The 21,398-nt window shown below is 47.6% G+C and overlaps 1 protein-coding gene across 5 annotated transcripts in view; it reads right to left on the reverse strand.

The window, feature by feature from the left end:
• Positions 1-4,517: 4,517 nt before the first annotated feature.
• The window catches only part of Stk35 (serine/threonine kinase 35), a 39,453-nt gene continuing 22,572 nt past the window's right edge, over positions 4,518-21,398 (reverse strand). The window contains exons 3-5 of one of the 5 annotated variants that reach the window (XR_001174845.1): positions 8,086-8,708; positions 5,320-5,385; positions 4,518-4,705 (exon numbers count right to left, since the gene is read on the reverse strand). The gene's annotated coding sequence lies outside the window, so the exon portion shown is untranslated. Of the gene's footprint in view, positions 4,706-4,944; positions 5,386-8,034; positions 8,709-21,398 lie in introns of those variants that run through there. The other 4 variants (XR_001174847.1, XR_001174846.1, XR_001174844.1 and 1 more) reach the window with 4 other exon arrangements.

Below are 21,398 nucleotides of genomic sequence, written 5' to 3' on the forward strand. Positions count from 1 at the left end.
GAACAAATGTCTGTTTTTTTAAATATATATATATGCATATAAATATTTATGTGTATATATTGTATAAAACTGTGCCAGTGATCAAGTGCCTTAGGAAAAATATAGCACATTAGAGAGACAGTGATGGTGGGGAGGATCAACACAGAGTGAGACACAGGCGTGTCTATGTGTGATAGAAGTCCTGGGTGGTAAGTGAGCCTGAGGAATTACCAGGAAGAAGACCGAGGACATCCACAGGCCAAGGAGAGGGGTCTGGAGCACTTCTGTTGCCATGGAAATCTGTAGTGTCCCAGCCCAAAGCATGATCTGTTCTGATTTTGATAGAAATCTCTATATAGAGACTTGCTTGAGGTAGTCTCAATGCTGTAGGACCTCCTTTGGGGACCTCAGGTGTGGGGGCAAAGACCACCTGGGTGGCCGCAATGCTATTTATGTTGAAAAGCCAGAGAGGCTGAGGGAGCTCAGAACCCCAGCCACTGAGGAAGCTTTTTTTTTAAAAAAAAATATTTCTCTTTTTAATCATTTTTATTGTGATTGTGATTACATAAACTTCATAAATTTCACCGTATTGTGAGATAGTGATAGTTAAAGTTACAAACACATTCAAACCTTCATGAGGCAAATTGTCATTATTGTGGTCTATAAAGTTTGTGAATTTTATCGGGTGGTACATACATTTCTTTCCTTTTGCTTAATATAAGCTGTTCCCTCTTTCCCCTCTCATTCCCTCCCTCCCATCGCTGCCCTTGAGTTGCTTAGTTCATTTTCAGCAATGTCCAGTGCAGCTGATGGGCCCCTCTGTTGTATGTTTTCCCATTTCCCTCTGATTCTGCGTCCTCCTCCCAGTTTCTCTCAGTTGTGCACATATATACCATATATATGGTCAACAGCATGGGGTCATTTAGTAATGATAGGACAAGATGAGTGGAGGTCCTTCGTTTCTTGAGTGCTGTTTACTTTTCTCCCCCCCTTTTTTTTTTTTGCCACTCATGGGGCCTGAACTCTGGGCCAGGGTGCTGTCCCTGAGCTCTTCAGCTCAAGGTGAGCACTCTACCACTGGAGCCACAGTGCCACTTCTGGCCTTTTCTGCCTATGTGGTGCTGAGGAATCGAACCCAGGGCCTCATGTATATGAGGCAGGCACTTTACCACTGAGCCACCTTCTCAGCCCTCTCCTTATATTTTGTATTTAACATCCACATATCAGGGAGACCATGTACCGTTTGTCTCTTTGCTCTTGGCTTACCTCACTAAAATGATTTTTTTGTAGTTCTCTCCATTTGCCTGCGAATGCCACTATTTTGTCCTTTCTAATGGCTGCATAATATTCTATTACATATAGGTACTGCAATTTTTTTATCCATTCATCTGTCGTGGGGCATCTGGGTTGTTTCCATATCTTGGCTATTGTGAACAGTGCTGCAATGAACATGGAGGTGCACATGTCCTTGTATCCTGGTTCCTGTTGCTCAGTGTAGATGCCGAGGAGTGGTTTGGCTGGGTCAGAGGGGAGGTCTACATTTAGCCTTCTGAGGACCCTCCAGACTGCTTTCTAAAGTGGTTGTGTTAGTGTACATCCCCACCAGCAGTGCAATATGGTTCCTCTTTCTCTGCATCCCCTCCAGCATTTATCACTGGCTGAATTTAGGATGTGGGCCATTCTGACTGGGGTAAGGTGGTATCTCAGGGTTGTCTTTATTTGCATTTCCTTCACCCCCAGGGATGATGAACATTTCCTGAGGAAGCTTTTAAGGGGCTGCAGTTGAGCATACCTAAGGCAGGGCAAGACTCAGATCAGGCAGCAGGGTAGACTCAGCCTGGCTCCTCAGCCCTCATCTCCTCCAGGAAGTCTTCCTGATATCCCCTAGTTGTCCTGGGGCCTTCTCTGGTGGCACATCCCCAGGAGTTTGCTTCTTCTCAAACCTGGTCCACTATACGGTTGTACCTGTCTGCTTCAAGTCCCTCTTCTAGAGCACATCCTGGTTGGTGGCAAGTAGATGTCTGGATGCAGGTACTTATCAAGGCATTAAACCAAGGACTGGACAGCTGGGAAGTGTGTTGTGTATTTGGAAATGTAATCAGTGAAGTCCCAGATGGTTATCTCCTCCCATTGGCCTTGTTCAGTATTTTCTAGATCATTTTTTCCTGAGTCTGAATGACATTATCTCTCATCTTTGGAGCCTGATGCTTAACAGATCCTATTACAGAGTTAAATCCGAAGTCTAACCAGCCACTCCCAAACATACCACGCTGTGAGCCCCTCCAAACTCCTTCACTTCTGAATCTTGCATTAATTCCATGGTGCAGGTTTGGGGGAGATAAGTCACTGAAGTGGTATCCACCATGTATCTTCCATGAGAAAGCTTTGGTTCTGTTACCTAGCCCCACCAAGCAGGTGGATGAGAAAGTGAAGTCAGAAGGGTCATCTGCCTTAAAGTCAAGGGGTGAGCAAATAGCAGAGCCAGCGGGTGTAGGTGATGCCCCTTCTCACTGGGCCAATCAGCAACTGAGTAAGAATCTAAACCATCTAAGAGGCTATTTTCATTGCTGTTCACTATTAATAGTCCAATGGGCAGACCATCTGTAACCATGACTACTCTATACCCATTAGAAAAGAGGATGTGGCTAAAGATGTCATTTGTGGGAATGTACAGTGGTAGTGTCTGAATTTGGCACACACACACAAATATAACAATAGTCAGGTGCTGTGACTCATACCTACAATCCTATTCAGGAGGCTGAAATACGAGGATCACACTTAAAAGCCATACTGGACAGAAAAGTCCATGAGACTCTAACTCCAATTAAGCAGCAAAAATGCTAGACTAGAGCCATGGCTCAAGTAGTAGAGTACTAGCCTCGTGGCTCAAAAAGCCTGGTGAGAGCCAAGAGGCCCTGAGTTCAAGCCCCAGTACTGGCACAGAACAAAACAAAAAAAGTTATTAAGGCAGACCCCAATGCTACTACAAATCCAATGAAATTAAACACTGAACTCTATATAAAATTTTTGTACATTTGTAGCAACATAATATCCACAAAGTAAAATCCACCCAAATGTTCAAGTGTTGTGGACAGCTAAAATGTAGAGGAAAACTTGGTAACAGAAAACATAATACTGTGAAAGAAGCCAGCTACAAAAGGTCGCATGTTATATGATTCCATCTATATACTGTGAGAATTGGCAAATCCTGGGATACAAAGTAGATTGACAATGGCCAGGGACTGCAAATGAGGGTGGAGAATACTTGGGAAGTGACTGATAATGGATGTTAGTGTTCTTTTTCAGGTGATAGTAGTCGGATACAAACTCTGCCATTATACTAGAAATCCACTGTATTGTACACTTGGAAAGGGTCATTTACCTCAATAAAGCTATTAACCCAAACTAAACTTATTGGTTGTCTTCAAGCTCCAGCTCACTGACGAGCCAAGCACAGAAAAATCTTGTACAGACAGGAAGCTTTGTTCCCAGGAGCCATTGGATCCCAAACCCTGGGTCTGGAACGTAGCAAGTTCACTCCCAGATTGGGCAAGAGGCCTGTTTGCATCTTTTCCTCTAACACACATTCCAGTGTCCTGACTGATTTAGGTTATTCCTTTTCCTGGGCTCACAAGTTTCCTTGGAAAAGGCCTGGAATGATGAGCTTCACCAGCTTAGCACGATTCCAGTAGAACTGGCCCTACTGGGCCCACTAGGTCCAGCCTTTGCCTCCTTGAAGGTAATATTATCACCTCCACAACACATCTGGAGATGGAGGTCCAGTGAGGCGGTCTGCATTCCAGGTGGCAATGGCGGAAGTCCCTGTCCACCACATACTCTCTCAGCCATCCTGATTTCCCCAGGCTTTCCTTCTCATCAGCAGAAGGACACACATCACAACAATCAAGCAATGTGGTGGAATAACCAGAAGTGCCTAGATTTTTAATAAATTCCAGTAGAACCTGGCTTTCATTGACTCAGGCAGATGTGGGCTGTGTGCTTTCTTCCTCATTCCCAATCCAACCACTATGGCCTGAGCAGAGCAGAGCACTCTTTCCCTTCTCTCTGCACATGGGCACTTTCCCCTCAGCCTCCTCGAATACAGCCCTAGCCTCTCATATACCTGGCCTTCCTGCTGTGCTGGGCATGTCTGGTTTCTAGTGTGGACCACCCTCAGGGGGCCTCTGATATACCTGGCCTTCCTGCTGTGCTGGGCATGTCTGGTTTCTAGTGTGGACCACCCTCAGGGGGCCTCTGATGTGTTTGGGAGGGACCACCAATGCTTGTCCAGTCCCCCTCTCCCCCAGCAAAGTGTGGTGGCATGAATTCAGACAGCGCCTGGCCCATCTGGAATGGGAAGACCTGTGTTGAAGGACATGGGGCAGTTTTCTGCAGCATGGGAACAGAGGCAGAGGGAGTCCTTCCCTCGAGGGACTAACCAAATGGGATTGTGATGCTATGCCATGAGCTGGTTTTGCTCCTCCCAAGCAGGTGCCAACAAACACACAAAACACAGGTTTCCAATCACATATGGCTTCTTTGACCCCATCAAATAACTTTATTCACACAAACGTCCCTTAATTTACAAAGCCTCAGTCATTCATACATTAGGGGATCCACAGTGTTCGAGGAACTTAAATATAATGTATCATATCAACCCAAGTAAACCAAGTACAAAAAATATTCATATAAAGTTGTTCACACGTAGGTCCTAGATTACCAGCTTCTGTGCAAAAAAGAAAATAAGAGAAAACAGATTAACTAGTATTTGAAACTAACCTGTGCCTGCCTTAAACCCTCCCTCACAACCAGATCTGCCCCACGTAAGTCAGGAGGCCACGGGAATGCTCTACCCAGCAGACAGCAAGAAGCTCCTGGGGCACACCATTTCTTTAAAAAGCCCCCCAACAGCTTCTTTCCTCCTATGATCTTGCCTGGGAAAAACAAGTGTGTGTATGTGGGGGGGAAGGGGCATACAACTTCAGGTACCCTGTGCAGCCCTGGGGGAGGAGGGCCTCAGGCAACTGAGGGCAGTGGGGTCATCCCTAAGTGGGGGCTGTGGATCCGGCACCCCCGCCCCACTTCCTGCCAAGAGCATTCTCCAGACAGGAGTCCCTGACCTCAAAGCCGGGGTGGGGTCAGGGTCTGAGGCAGTTAGTTATCTCTGGGCCTCAGCCTCCCAAATCTGCTGGCCTAGAGAGATGAATAACGAAGTGTCCCTGTTTGGAGGTTGCTGCACCTCCCGACTCCCAGCAGCTAAGTGTGGGCCAGCTAACCAGACAGATTTGGGGGTGGCGAGGGGAAGAGCAAGTCAAAGAGAGGACTAACCAGGAGATTTACCTAGAACAAGAGCCAGCAGCACCCTGGAAGGAAGGAGAGGCTGGAGGTACTCTTGAGGGAAGAGGACTAGGATAGTGATAGGGAACAAGGCAAGGGTAGTTAGGGTCCCCTCCTTATTAGCAGGTAGTGCCTGACTCTTTCCAAACTCCCAAGATACCCGAAGGCTAAAACCTAGATATCTATCCCTGTGTCTTCTTCTAAAACAGTACACAGTAATAACATTAAAAGATCCCACACCACCAGCTCTTTTCCTTTTCTTAGAAATTCAAGCAAAAATAATAATCTTATTGCTCCAAACACTGGTTTTCTAGGATAGGAGACAAGTGATATGTTGAGTAGCTGAGAATCCTGGGAGGGAATGATGGAGGGGGAGAGGTCCTAGCACCACAGGGTCAGGGGGAGGGAATGAAGGGCCCCATCTTCTCTGCCTACATTCGCTCCATGGCTACCACTGGCAGTGCCATAAAGGAGGCCAGGCCCAGTCCAGAGTGGACTCTCCACCCTCGGGTGGGCACATTTCTCCTCCAGCTGTAAACAGGGTTATTTCTTAAGTAAACATTTAACACACTCCCTCTGAAAGGCAGCCACGGGAGCAAACCCCCAGCAGGGTGGGAGGATTTGAGTATCCATTACCTGTCCAACGCCTCTGGCTGGTGTGAGATGAGGCTAAGGCCTGAACCTTAGTCCCCTTATCCTCTTACCCAGAATGGGGTGAGATGGAGCCAGTCTGGAAGAAGCAGATGTGACCTTTTGGCTAGAGGTAAAGGCAGGGAGGGACCGCTGGGGACACAAGACAGTGTTGTACCTGTGGGCAGCAGCTCTCCTGTCTAGGGCCAAAGCTACCTGGAGTGCCCTGGAGACAGGTGGGTGTTGCTTGGGTGTAAGGGGGTTGGGGGTAAGGACCTTCTTTCCCCTCTGGCAATCCGCAGGTGAGAAGGTGTGAGTGCAAATGACAGGTAGACAGAGAAGGAGAAGATGGCCATGTGCTTCTGGTTGAGCCAGGAGTCTGGCCAAGGAGGACAAAGGAATAAGGCACTAAGATCTGTCCTGCTGACTCCTCTCCCAGGAGGCTGAGGCCAGGACAGTCCCCCAACAGTCTACCCTTTTCATATATCCAGGAAGAGAACTACTGTTGTAAGGTGTCTAACAAACTTGGGTGCTGAGATGATTTGTCATGGCTGCTGGCAGGCCCGAGACCCAGGTGGAGGCAGGAAGAGGGGAATCAGCAGGTGGTGGCTGATGTCTAAAACTGACTGGGAGCGCAGTTCTGTAAAGACTGCAGGAGCCCCTTGGGGGTGGGCCCACAGACCATGACAGTGCAGGGCACGGAGGGGAAGAGGCAGGGACAGGCACTTGGGACTCAAGAGCTGGCCCTCGTTAGAGCTAGGGAAGGAGGTCCCATCGAGCCAGAGCTGGTTGAAGTCCTGGAAGATAAGGTGCGAGAAAGTAGGCTGCCCCTGTCAGGCCGCCCACTGTGACCTCCAGTGACTACTGACATTTAGAGCCAAGAGCCTGGGCTGAGCAGAACAAAAGGACAAGCAGGTCACCTGCTAGGTCTCTGTCTGCTCCGAGTTTAGGGACCGTTTTTCCCATCTGCTCATATATGGAGAGATGAGTCCGCAAGGAAGGCAGGAAGGTGGAGCAGAGGAGCAGCATGCTCTGAAATCAGAGGAGGCTGCTGGCTCACCTCTGCCTGCCACCCTCCCTCTCCATCTACCTCTCCTAGCTGCCATTCACAATATACTCAGGAGCCTGCCTGAGAAGTCAGAGGAGAGGAAACAAGGGCCAGGAAATCATAACAGGTTTCAGCCCACGAAGGGAAGGAAAAAGCCTTGTTGCCACCTGTAGCCCCATGGGATCCCAAACACTGCAGTGAGCCTTCTGCCAAGGGGAAGAAGAAATCTCATAGTGCAGCTGAGGGGCTCAGATAAGGCTGGAAAAATTCAAACAGATGCACAGCCAAGTGGGGGCTGAATGTGCTGCTCACTTGGGCACTGCAGGGCCACAGGACTGCTGCTTATGGGGGAAGTCCCTCTTGGTCACACACCAACTGAAATGCCCTCCAATCACCTCCCCATCAGTTTAATGCTAGTTTGGGGGGTGGGGAGTGAAGAAAAACAAAATAAACACAAACGAGCCCTTTCCTCTCCCCAGAAACCCTATCCCATTTGGCCATAAATATAGGTGAAAAACCTGGAAAAGCAATGGAGCAGACAAAGGCGTCCAAGCTAGAGAAGGGAATGGCCAGCTGGGCTCCCGGCAGCAGCCTGGAAGGAGGGGGCCTAACATGAGGATGGGCACCCACTGAGACAGTCCAAGGGGTCAGGAAGATGGCGCTTGACATGTCACTGGATGTAACATGGTGGACCCTGGCAACAGGGCACACCTTCAGAGACGACCCAGGTGGCAGCCAGTTCAGGACACCGCTATCATGGCAATCAATGGTCACAAGACCTTAGGGCCCAAGCAGAGTCTGCAGCACACCTGGGGAGCCGACGATCCTGGAGGCAGCAGGTGAGGGTTGCTGAGCTAACAATGCTGATGGCATCCGAGGAGGACTCAGTGTGCTCCAGAAAGAGGTTTGGCACAACAGTCCTAACCAGACAGTAGGCTTGCGCAACTAGCTGCTCACTGCAGCAGTAGGCATGGTTGCCCTTGGCCTTCTCCCTCTGGGGCTCCCAGTTATAAAGGGCAGAAGAAGAAACCAAGTCCTACCACTGAATCCTGGTGTGGCCTGGACTCCCAACAGCTTAAAGGGAACCAAACCTGCAGGCTATGCTCCTTTCTGGAGTCCTCCTGGCCAAGCCCTGGCCTTCCTCATCCAGGCAGCTCTTCACCTCTGCTCCTGTGTGAGGTCCAAGGGCTGGCCAGTACCAGCCCACCAAGGAGTCCAGCTGTCCTATGTCTGGGAGGAAGGTGGCCCAGAAAACTCCTATGTCTTCATGTTCTATTCCAAGAGAATCCCCAAACACTCTCTGGGGAGATGGATCTTCTCCAGGGAGTGAGATGCTACAAGCAGAACTTGAGACGCACAGAGAAATCAGAAGGAAAATGACACAACTCAAATCGCTCCCTAACCTTTTACAGAAATGAACAGTAAAATTTACACATGCTTTGTCCACATTGAATTTCTTTAAATGATGCCTGTCCACAGCATAACTTTCTGTTCTTCTGAAGTCTCGATGACTTAAATTAAAAAGAAAGAAAAAGGACAGGAAAAAAATAACAACAACAAAAAACAAAACGCAACCAAAAGGAGGGGAATCCCAAACAAAAGCTTCACATTGCCGGAGGTCGAAGCTGTTAGGAGGTCACCAGTCAAGCCACCACCTGTACGCTCTGCTGTCCTGTCCGAGGCATGATGAGACTGTGGGTCCCGAGGGATCGACCTGGAAGATAGAAGGCAGGCAAGGAGTTGACACTTGATCAGAACCTGGAGCACCAGCACCCAACCCAGAGTGTATGTATGCTGGGGGCTGAGTCCTCGCTAAATACTTTGAGTAACCTGAGCATCACGATAAACTCTGACAATTACAGACATGTTCTTATTTCTCAGGTCACAACCAGGGCAGACATTAGAAGTAAATACAGATGCTGGCTCCAGCTACCACTCAAGCTTCCTCATAAACCATCAGGAAACAGACCCTGCTAGCCCCAGTCCTGTTCAGCCCTTCCACTCCACCTCCTCATGGTTGCGCTGTGTAAGCCTTCCAATAACCCACTGAAGTTTTCATTGCCCAATTTTAGACGTGAGAAACTAAACTGAAGGCGCAGTCTCACCCACCAACGCCAAAGGTTGATCAGAGTCAGGTTTCTCCGAGTCCAACTTGGTCCAACTCTGCCATGCTGCTGGGGTTAAGGCTGAGGGCTCTGGAGCCAGAACTGAGTTAGGCAGATTCTGACTCCTGAACAAGAGCCAATTCAAATCCTCTGTTCCTTACTCTCAGCACTATTCTACATTAAATATTTTTATAAAGATTAGGTCATACGAGACCTAATGACAGTGATCTAATGATAGAGAGGTGTTGCGAGAAATGCATCATGGTTTAAACAAGCCAAGATGCATACAATGTCAGCACATGGCCCATTACTGACCAGAATGTCACTATATGGTATGTGACTGGGTATCTACAACATGGTAAGAATACTTCCTATTAGTGTTTGAAGTTGCCTGGCAGGGACTTGGGCAAGTGGAAACCTAAAACAAAAGAAGCCTATAAAGATTAGACGTGAGCCATCCCCATACTCTGAGCCACCTAATCAGAGCTAAGTATAGCCTTGTCCTAGGTGGGGCAGGCCATCTAGGCGGTAATTCCCATCGTCCTTGCACTTGGAATTACCTAAATTTTTTAAGTGGCTGGCTGCACTCAGATTACTGAATAAGATGAATCTTCTGGCTGAGGGCATCAGGACCCTGCCTATAGTGTTGAAGGAGTATGACAGCCTCTAGAAGGCGGACTGACAATGTGCTTTCACAATTTTCAATGTACTTAGACTTGGAGCCTCATAACTCCGCTGCCAGGAGCACAGCATCTCTGAAAACCCTAAATATGGAAAGGATTTTGTGAATAAAGATGTTTATTGTCCTAAATTACATGGATGACTGAGCAAATGCTCCATCAACTCAATGATATATTGCAAAGAAAATGAGAGATGTGTGGCATTTAAACACTGACCAAGCCCATGTCTGGGTCAAGCTGGAAGTTTAAGTTATATAGCTATGTGCCAGAAAGCAGGAACATGGTTTGTCTCTCAGTTTTGGCTGCAGTTTAACCCCCTAAGAAGAATTTAGGGAGTAAAATTAATCTGACCAGTCTGTGGATGGGTGGGTCACCTGGGAAGTGATAAGGATTAGATACAGACTTCAGCGCGGAGGCCCCCTACCCCCTAATGAATCCTGGTAACTTTATCAGAAGACTCCAGTCTTGTCATGTGATTCCCTGTGCCACCATAAAACTCCACCAGCAAGAACAGCCATCACCAGATCTGACTTGGAGCCAGAACCATGAGCCAAAATAAATCTTTTTTTTTTAATTTACCCAGTCTGTGGCAATTTATTATTAGCAACAGAAAATGGACAAATAAACTTTGTGTAACACCTCCCATAGGGAAAGCTGGCAAGAAAATACAGTAAAATTTCCTCTTCCTCCACCTGACAGTATTGAATACATAGCACATTGTTGAGCTAGAGTTTTTAATGGGAAATAGTGCATTTTAATGAACAAGACAGCTCCAACAGAAAAGCCCAGACTAGGCTGTCATCCAGGCACTTCTACGCAGCGGGCAGTGAATCCTCTAAATCTATTAAACAAGGTCAACGTGGCTCCAGCTCCACTGACTGCTAACTCCTCTTAACAAAACTCCCATTGTGGGTCTTGATTCCAGTTTTTTACTTGGGAGAAAAAGCAATCATTGTAAATATAAACTCCCTGATGATTTGGCAGCCACCTCCAGTCCTTGGATTGTAGATTGCTTCCTGTAGATGAGAGAGAACAGCTGGGAGGCTGAAATGAGTATTCAATAGGTACCCTCACCATCAACATGTAAAACTTTGTGAAGTACAACAGAAGCCAGGGAGATCACAAAGTCAACATGGTCTGCAAAGAACTGAGGAGAACCTCCTCAGAAGGATACCCATCAGCAGGATACCCATGGCTACTGACAATGAGGGGAGGAGGCAGGGAGATGTACAAAAATGGACCAGAAATGATCACCAGGCCCCCTGTAGGAAGCAAAGCTGACATTTCCCTTCAGCGCTGGAGCTGGCTGTGCTGTCTTAGTAGGATGGTGTCAGCCTGGCTCTTCCTGGGGAGACAGAGCAGAGTTTTGATGGCTGACTGCAGGACAGAACCTTGGCTTCCTGCTCCTCTTTCATCCCCCCTGAGAACCCATTGCACAGTAGGCTCACTGCAAAGTTTAAGGGCTGGGGAGAACATGCCTATAATTCTAGCTACTTAGGAGGCAGAGTCAGGAACCTGGGCAAAGGTAGCGAAATCCTGTCTTAAACATGAAATAGAAACCAAACAACCAATCCGTTTTGCCTGTATACCCATGTTTAATTGAGGCATTATTCACAATAGTCAAACTGTGGAACCAGCCCAGGGGCCAATCAACAGATGTGTGGTATATATACATGGTGAACAGAGCTTTACTCAGCCAGTAAGAATGAACTATTGTCATTTCCTAGCAAACAGAAATAGAGAGCAGTAAGTTAAATAAAGTTATACAGTCCTAGAAAAGACAAACATTACATGTTTTCTGTCATTTGTGAAGTTACAGGGAAACAGAAACAAAGGCAAGAGGGAAGATCAAAAGGGTGGTGGAAGTGAGACAGGCAAGAGCAATTGAGGGATAGATATGGTCAAAGCACACTATGTACGGATGGATGCCATTATTAAACCCCATACACACATGAGTGGGACAGCATTTCAGTAGTCCCCTGGATTCAATCAATCCCCAGCACAGCAAAACAAAATAAGACAAAGCAGAAAGCAAAACCTCGTGGAAAGAATTCCTTTATACAGCCTGAACAGGAAGGAACAACCAGAACCACACGGGTCATGTGTCTAAGTTAAAGCAGCCAACTCTCTTTGACATTTGTAGTACCATGGATGGTGTTGGTCCTAGCCTTCAAGGGCCCTCCCAGACCCCTCCTTCCTAGCAAGAAGAAATTATCAGGTTTCTTGGCTGTCTGGACTGTAGTCTGAGTCCCTGATTTCCAACCTCAGCCAAGACTTGCTTGTCCCTCTCAGTACACCTTCACCCCTCACCCCACTGACCACAGAGCCTTCCTGGAAGGCAAAGGCACAATTGCCAAACATGCTGGAAGATGGTGCTAATGTGCAGTGGGCTTCATGATAATGTGGGGATGGGTTTGGCCAGATGAGCAAACTGAAGCTCAGGGTAAGGCTGCCCAGGAAGTAAGTGGCAGAGGACTTTTAACCCAAGCCTAGAGAGACAGGAGCTTGAGTGGAGCTTAAACCCCATTTGATACATTTATAAATAGAAACACTCAGAAAAAGGCTTGGGGCTTAGGTGCCTCTGAACAGGTTTGATGCCCAAGACACAGATGCAGTGCCAACTAGCCAGTGAGCAGTCTTCCAGCGAGTTCCTTGGCCAGCTGTGCAGTTGTCTGGCCTGCCCCCCTAAGAGTCAGGGGAACCAAATTGTTCCCATTAAGCCATAAACAGCTTGGCACACAAAGTAGAAAGAGCTGAGAAGTAGGCAGCATGAGGATGGTGCCAGGGATAGCAAAGGCTCCTACCTATTTCCTGCCCCCACTCAACCTGCAAACATTGAACATCTTAGTCAATAAAGGACCATCCTTACTCTCAAAGTATCATTTCTTTGGCTAAATGAAATTAAGTAGGGATTGTGTAAAAACTGCCCCAGCTCTGACCTCTGGTTTTAAATTGTACTGTCTTACAATATGTATAAAGTCTCGGAAGTCACAACTACTTTGAAATACAGCATCCTCACTCTGGTCCTCTAAGAGAAGGCTTAACACAAGTTTAATGGCAGACAGACAAAGGTTCAAAACCAAGTTCTACTACTTACTAGCCACTTTTATGATTGAGCCTCCTCTTTTTAGAAAATGCAGATAGTGTCCCTTTGACACTGAGTAAATTGCTTGTTTCAGAATCTGGCACAGAATGGCAATCAATCAGAGCTCACTCTGACTCTTGGAGTGTTACAGGCTGGACTGTCCTGAATTAATGTTGGGTCAAGGTTTAATTTAAAAATCATCCTACATCCTCTACATAGTGGGGGAATAAAGGCAGGGTGGCTTGTAGAGAGCAGCCCTCTGGTCCTCACTGATGTAATTGTCTGCTATCCATTGCTGTAATGGCCCCAGGGCAGCCAGAAGGTGGCAGAAGTATTCTCAGAGCCTTCTGACTACTTACACCTGAAGACAGATTTTTGAAGCTAACATGAAGAAGTCTAGGATCTAGAAGCCTGTAATACAAGCTGGCAATCTGCTATGATATGTGTTGTTTGCTGTGGGGCTGTCTCAGATACCCACGAAGGGTGGCCAGCACTCCAGGCAACCACTGGTACTTGTCTGAAGGTGGCTCACAGCCTAGTCTGTAGGCTTCAGAGTGGCATAGCAGTCCTACCTGATGGTAAGAAAGACACCAAGCACCTGTGATACAGGTATAGGCCCTAGCATATACCCCTGGCTCTATATGCACATTTATCTGTGAAAGAAAATTCTCTTCACAGATGAGGAATTCCCAGTGATGAAGGATGGTTGGCAACTTGCAAAAGGCTGGCAAGTACAAGAACCAAGTACATAGCTAGTAAATGGTTGATAGGAATTCAAACCTGAAGCCTAGTTTCCTCCAATCTACTCTGCTTCTCACTGATTTCTATCAGAAAAGTCATTTGGTAGGCACACTCAGACTAGGCACTGTATGAACACAATATGTGGTATTACCAGGTGGGCAGCCAAAAATGCACTCTTACCTAAACACCCCAGGTCTTCAGTGGTATGTAATGATTCCTTTGTCCATTTAGGAATTATCTGTTTCACAGATGAGCAAACTAAGGCTGGGTTGTTAAGTCAAAGCCTATCATGTTGCAGAGTAGTAAGTAAGCAGGCTTAGAAGGCATATGAAAATGCAAGGTCTGTCAAGATCGCCTCCCTAAGTAGGGGATCAAGTTGTTGTGCAATGCACAACACATCTGGCTGCTTGTACTCAGATACCACACTGGCACACCGGGCTTCAGTGGCCCAGCATATGAACTGCACTGGTCAGCCACGGGACTGAGTCCAGGGAGTCCAGTTCTCTGAAGATCTACCCTTGAGGCTGAGCTAGCGGCCACAGATCTTCTAGCAGGGCAAAGCCATGAATTACCATGCTAGAAGCAGCCCACAGCAACAACCCGTGGGTCTCCTGTGGTTGGGGTGAAAGAATAGAGAGACAATGCCTGGGAGAATGCTGTCTTTAGGACAAAGAAAATGTCAGGAAAAGAGGGGAAGGAGAAATCAGCAACTACAAAGGCTCACAGTAGGAACTCAATAGCAGTTTACAACAATCTGAAAGACCTGACCAGGATGCTAGAGCAAGGTAGCTGAACCTCAGCTGACTAGTCCTTAAGATCAAGTTCTGGATGTAAGGGGAGGTTATTAAGAGTGGCAAAAGGGTGATTTGTCAAAGGCCTGGGCAAAATTTACACCAGACCTCCCACTTATTAGCTCTGACCTTTCTAAGAATCCCTCGAGCATCCATCTTCTCAACTTATATGAAGAAATGCCTACTCTTCCAGGTATGAAGGCCACTGGCAGCATATGTAACAGGTGCTATGTAGCAAGAAGGACAAAAGAGTGAAGCCGGCTTTAAATCAAATTCAAAAGGCATCCTAGACCCACAGACACCTCCATTAAGTCATTTACTTGCTAAGGCATGAATTCCAACCCTCTAGAGTTAACAGCCTTCTTTCTGCTTTTCTTTTTTTAAAAATTTTTTGGGTCCAGTAGTGGGGCCTGAACTCTAGGCCTGGGCGCTGTCCCTCAGCTCTTCAGCTCAAGGCTAGCACTCTATCACTTGAGCCACAGCACCACTTCTGGCTTTTTTCTTTTTTCTTATGTGGTGCTGAGGAATCGAACCCAGGGCCTGATGCTTGCAAGGCAAGTGCTCTACCACTGAGCCACCTTCCCAGCCCCTTCTTTCTGCTTTGAGCCTCAGCTCCTGCTGGTCTGGTTACTAGCCAGGCTTTCCTCCCAGAGATGTCACTCAGCCTTCCTGGCCCCTCCCCATGTCTCCTCCCAGGGAGCAAGTATAGAAAAGACACTGCAGGGACTGTCCTCCAGTGAGCAGCCCCATTAGTCATGCCTGACAACCCAATCACATCACCTCTTAAGACTACTCCTTAAGGACATGGACAGTGTGCTACGGCTCTGGAGCAGCTTGGGTTACCAAATGGCTTTGGGTGTTTAGGAGCTCAAAAACTTGTGAGTACATGTCAAAAATCAATTTGAAATTCTCAGAATTACTTATTCAACATGACAGCATTTTAATATAAAAATGTGATTACAAAGCTCCCTGTCTTGGGTTGAGTTCCATCTTCGTTGCTAAGTGCTCTGCCACATCCCCCCTGAACATCCCAGCAGTTACAGTTGTGGAAGAATGCCCGGCTCACTCAGAGGGATAGGCTATTTCTCCAGGCTCCCAGCTGGAAGGGACAGAGCTGGACCAGGGTCCAATCCTGAAGCCATGCTATATTGGGCCACATCTCTCCCCCTGTCCCCCACACACACCTTCAGGGCTGGGTGGGAGCAATGAGGCACAGAGGACCACAGATTTTCTGACACTAGAGAACCAGTCCGTTAAAGACTCCAGTTCTTTCCACTGTTTTCTCCCCGGCTTTTCAGGAGGCCTCTCTCAAAGATCCTACTGTGTGCAAACACATTCTGCTTATGTGGAGAGGGACCATGGAATCCAGTTGTGGCTAGTTGGGACTGGCTTAGCATTTGAGTCTAAGTCAGCCACAGCAGGAGGGTTCACAGGAAGAGCAGAGTTAAAAGATGGAAACTTGGCTTTGGCCTAAAATTCTGTGGACTCCTCAGATCAATCTGTGCAGTCAGGGGTTTCCCTCTTACCTGCAACACCCCCACCCTCCCCTTCCGGATCCTGTGCACTGACTTGTGTCTAGTGGGAGCTGGCCCTGGGAGTCTGAAAGGCAGAATGGCACCTGGGGTGCAGAGGCACGAATACAACCTTAGGCAAAGGTCCCCAAGGGGCAAGAGCAGGTCTGGAGACCCAGATCCCAGTCCCACTCCCAGGGCTCCTTCCCTGCTCCTCTGTGGATACTTCATTTCCTCACGGGTCAAAGAAGAACTCTGGATCCACAGAAGGGTTCTTAAGTGGAGGCCTTAACCCCAGGAACGTGGCTCTGGGGTTATAGCTTTAACAACTCCACAAAGAGCTGTGAAATATCACAACATTAAGTCCCATACATTTTTTTCTGGACAAATGTCCTAACATTTAGTTTGAAAAGGGTACATAATACAAAGAATATAAACACGAAGAGGCTTCTGCAGGCCCCTAACCTCTGCTGGCCAGGAAGTCACACAGAAGTGGCAAGACGGGCTTCCCACAGCTCTAAGCCCACAACAGCACACTCTACGTGGCCATGGCAGGGGAATCAGGTCAGTAAGCATTTAGGGCTCATCACCCTAGAGTCTACTCTAACAAGGGCAAAGAGGCCCCTCTCCCTGAAAGCTTTAAGCAGAGCCTCCTTAAAGGAGATCAACACTATCAAGAGGGGTAAGCTCTGTGCCTCAGCAGGTAACAATCCGCACATCACTTACTACACTGAGGACACAGCTGACAGGCGCTAAGGACAGAAGAATATTCCAAAATGAAAGGGTCCAAATGGAGCTGAAAGCAAAGACAGGATGCCACCCAAACAGATGTCAGCTTTCTTTCAAGGCAGAGTCAGAAGGTTCAGCCTGGGTGGTGAGTCCAAGTTCTCATACCTGGAGACCCACTCCCATTACAGCTGTGCTCCTGTTGTCTCTGCACTTGATTCCTCACAGTGTGTGCTGCCCCAAATCCTAGTATTAAAAAGCTTGCCCACTGCCCCAAAAGAAAAACCACTGGGTGAGACACAAGATATGGATCTGGAGGGTTCTGTAAGTGGCCAGCAGTAAGCTGGGCTTCTGGCAGAGTCATCTTGTCTGTGTCTACCATCCAGGATGCATCAAAACCTTTCTTGTCTTGAAAAGTCAGGAGCCAGCGGCTTCCCTTACACCCCTTAACTAGTAAACAGGTCCTGGGTGGAATTCAAGACCAACCGAAGTGAACTTTTTGTCTCTAGAAACAGCTTTGGTAATTGGCAGTTAGCTACGTGGATACCCTAACGAATTCTCTTTCTCAACTTATTAAATGTGGGGGTGAAACAAAAGCTGCCAATTGCCTCAATTGGTCCCCTCAGAGCCAGGTTCAGCTGAGCTCTCTGATTAGCAGAGAAAGGCTCAGGGGAAAGGCTGGGATTGCTGAGTTCCCCAAAGGAAGAAGACGTCTTAGTCCCAGTTACTAAAGAAGAGGTCACTCTTCCATATGGCGAAGGACAATTTGTGGTTACAGAGCCAAAGACTCAAGTGAGGTGGTGTCTACAGAGTGGCCTGGGCAAAAGGAAGACCATACGGCTTTCCTGTTAGAACAGCCAGACCAAGCCCAGCAGGCCTAGGGAAATCACCCCGGCCCTGGCTAAGGGGCTTGAAGCTCTCTTAGGGAAAGAGAGGCTTCCACAAATTGTTAGGAAGAGAGAGGAGGAGTGAAACACATGATTACACCTTATGAGGATTTGGCAAAAACAAAACAGCGGGATGGAGGTAATGTACTGCACTACCCCATAAATTCCTGCATGTACATGCTGGGAGGGTGGCTGTCACAGGACAATTACTGCCTTCCTGTACATTACAAAAGGATATGGGACTCAGAGTAGGTAAAATGACTTGACCAAAGCCACATAGCCAGCAAGGAGCAGATCACAGTTTAAACCTAAGTTCAAGAGCAAGTCCCAAACTTCTACTTGTCCTATCTATGTGTTGCCCTCGTCACATATTCACACCTTCTGGAAATGAGCACTGCCAGGTGTGACACCTCATCCCCCTCTCCTGGGGGGCTGACAGTTCTCTCACTAACTATAGGAACTCCCCATCCTAAAATATAGCCGGCCTAAGTCCCAGCCACCAGCCCCACCATGCCTGCAGGTTCCTCCTCCTTAGACCAACATGCAAGGCTACTACTGACAATTAGCGCCTGTGTGTGAGCCACCCTGTGCTGTGCTCTTCCCAGGAGTTCCCAGTGCTCTGTGCCTGTGCTCATGCTAGGGGCCCTTCTCAGGATGCCCTTCCCTGCTCTCCTTTTTTCAAGACCCACCTAGCCTCACATAATGCTGTCACTTACTCTGGTGGCCCAAAGATGCTGCAGGCCCACTCCAGACTTGCCAGGTAGCCTCTTGGAGAGTTCTGTATAGAAAAGCCTGGGCTGGAGCTCTGGCCCAGAGCTGGTACACACCAGTCACACTGCTAAGGGCAAATCACTTCCTTTTTCTGGAGCTGGGGAGCAGTACCCAGGACACAGGTAAGGATTTAACAAGATAAATAGAATAGGGAGAAACTAACAGATATTGTAAGTTCATGTGGAGGTAAAAGATGTGCTCCCTGCTCCCCCTCCCCCACAAAGATTCCAAGTTGCCTCATGATAAAGACTGCAGTTTGTCCCAGGCTTATTCCTATGCAAAAACAAATATGCAGGGCAAAAACCCAGGGAATAAAGCAAAGAGGGGAAGGGGGTGCTCCATGAGCACTAGCTGTAGATCAAATTAAGACTATGGCCATACCTCTACTCTTGGTATTATCCTCAGAAGTCTGAAGGCAACTGAGCAGAAGTGTTCTCTACCTTTCTCCCTTCACTTCCTTAACCTCACATAGAAAGCATTTCCCAATTTGCAAACTGAAGTGACTTTCAACATCAATTTTATAGCTGACAAATGTCACAAGAGTAGGATGCAGGGGTTAGGAATCCATAAGGCTGTCTATATGTAGATGAAGGACCTCTTTCTCACAGGTTTTCAGTTTTTAAAAAAACACAAAAACAAAATGCTATGCTCTCAAGACATAATTATAGCAAAGAACATATGCAAATGAAGACTAGTGAGAGACACACATCAGTCGCCTAATGAGAAGCTGATTACAGAGGGAAGCACAAAACCCAGAAAGATGCAGCCACCAAGTCATGGGTGTAGCCCTGGGACCCATCCCTACACGAGTGATGCCAACTTGAGAGCCATGCAGAAGGGTAAGAGAACAGCTTTAGTTATACCCATGTCTTACACCTTTGAGCCACCTCTTCCTCACCTCTAAGTGCTTCCAAATGGTGCTCACTTTGGCAGAATATATTAAAAATTAGAACGAGACAGAAGATGAGCAAGCCCCTACACAAGAATGACACAAATCATGTCATCTCCTCTTGCCATCTCCAGGGCCATTTCCCTCAACCTGTGTAGCTATGGCTTCCTAAGTGGGCTCCCAGCTTCCACCACACTTGTTTCTGTACACAGTTCTACTGGTCATACAGCATATCCTCAATATGCACCCAATGGCTAAGTCCCTAATCCATCCCAGCATTCTGGGGCTCAGGAAGGATGATCACCAAGGTCAAGCCCAGCCCGGGATACAGAGAGAAACTGTTTGAAAACCAACAAAAACAAAACAGCAAAAACAACCAAATAAACCAACAAGAAACAGAGAAACTTAATGCTTTACTGGCTAGCCCAGGCTCCTCCTTGCGCCTCTCCTCTGAGCCCAGCTCCTTTCTGCCAGCTCCTTCGCCTCTGATGAAGAAAGGTTTTATTTGGCCTGTTTCAGTATCATCCCTGAAGAGAAACTGATATTTTTGGGAAAATCCTTTTACTGCCATTTTCTCCATCCATACCCAACTAAATTGTATCTGCAGTGGTGATCATGTCTGTTTTTTTCCACAAGACCTATGACAGTACTTAGGACACAAAAAAAATGTCATGGTCCCCCTCATAATGAGGAAAGCCCAGGAACCTGCACATGGTTTCCCAGATGCTAACTGTAAGTCCACTACTAACTTGGCCAAAAACTGGCACAAAACAGACCTCAACACCTGTAAGTATGCCATGCCCATGGCCTTCCTGGCAACCCTCTAACCTCATTGTTTCTTCCTCCTGGTAACCCACAGAAAGTTCAGGTAAAAATAAAGTTTCCATCTCATAGTGATGCCAGGAAGAGGAAGACTGAGGTCAGAACTATGCTCATCTGGCACAGCAGGTGCTCAATACATGCCTATGGGCTGAAGAGACGTAGCTTCCTAGTCAAAACTCAGAGCCATGTTGAGGTGACAGCCATGATTCACATTCCACATGCCCCTCTACATCTCCAGTCCCCTTTCCCTTGAGGTGATCTCCCTCCCTACCCCCAGGTCTGCAGGGATCCTATTACCACCCTGCAGGCACTCACATGGGTCACCCTGAGACTTTCATCATTAGCATGGCTTGCTAGTCTACTTCCCTTGGGCCAGGGAAGCCCAAGAAGTTAAATTATTTCCTTCTCTTCTTCCCAGAAGCAGGAGGCCACAGGCTTCACCTCATTCTATTTGTTTTTGGGTTTTTTTGCCGGTCATGGGGCCTGAACTCTGGGTCTGGACACTGTCCCTCAGCTCTTCAGCTCAAGGCTAGCACTCTACCACTGGAGCCACAGTGCCACTTCTGGCTTTTTCTGTTTATGTGGTGCTGAGGAATCGAACCCAGGGCCTCATGCTTGCAAGGCATGCACTCTACCGCTGAGCTACGTTCCCAGCCCCTTCACCTCATTCTAAAGAGGAATGCTAAGGGATGAAGTTGCAGAGAAACACAGGCAGAATTACAGAAGTCATGATTAGAACTTGACAGTCCCCTCCTCTGATTTGTGGGCAGGGATCCCAGCATTCTGAGGGTAGGGGTAAAAGGCGAGGAAAATGGTGGCATGTTTAGGATGGCAGGCTGTGCTCTCATCTAGGAGGGCACTTCTCCACTGTGGACCTTAGCACCATTGGAAGGTGCCCAGGGGCCCTCCCTAGCTTGCCACAACGGGCTTGCAGGGCAGTCACCCAGGCCTTTTAGTTAAGTCCCCATTGGTGCTGAAGAACCACTGGCACAAATCCTTCTGATGACCACATGCGTTGGGGAGTGGGCCCCTTGTTAGGAGGTCCCAGGAGGAGTGCACAATGCTTTGATGGTTTCTTTTAATGGTGCCATACTGGGGCTTGACCTTGGCCTTGGCACTATCCCTTAGCTTTTTTTGCTCAAGGATCTACCACTTCAGCCACAGCTCAACCTCCACTTTTTTGCTAGTTATTGGAGATCAAAGTCTCACCGACTTTTCTGTTTAGGCTGGCTTCCAACAACCATCCTCAGATGCGTCCTGAATAGCTAGATTACTGGCATGGGCGACTGGCACACAGCTTTCTTGGTTTGAAACCATGTTAAGGTAATGGGTTAGACCTGTGGTCTATTACTTAGTAGGGAACTCTTCACTCATGTTGTTGGTAGCTTCTAGCAAC

The sequence above is a fragment of the Dipodomys ordii genome, unplaced genomic scaffold (genome assembly GCF_000151885.1).
Source record: "Dipodomys ordii isolate 6190 unplaced genomic scaffold, Dord_2.0 Scaffold13, whole genome shotgun sequence".
In the NCBI taxonomy this organism is placed as follows: domain Eukaryota; kingdom Metazoa; phylum Chordata; class Mammalia; order Rodentia; family Heteromyidae; genus Dipodomys; species Dipodomys ordii.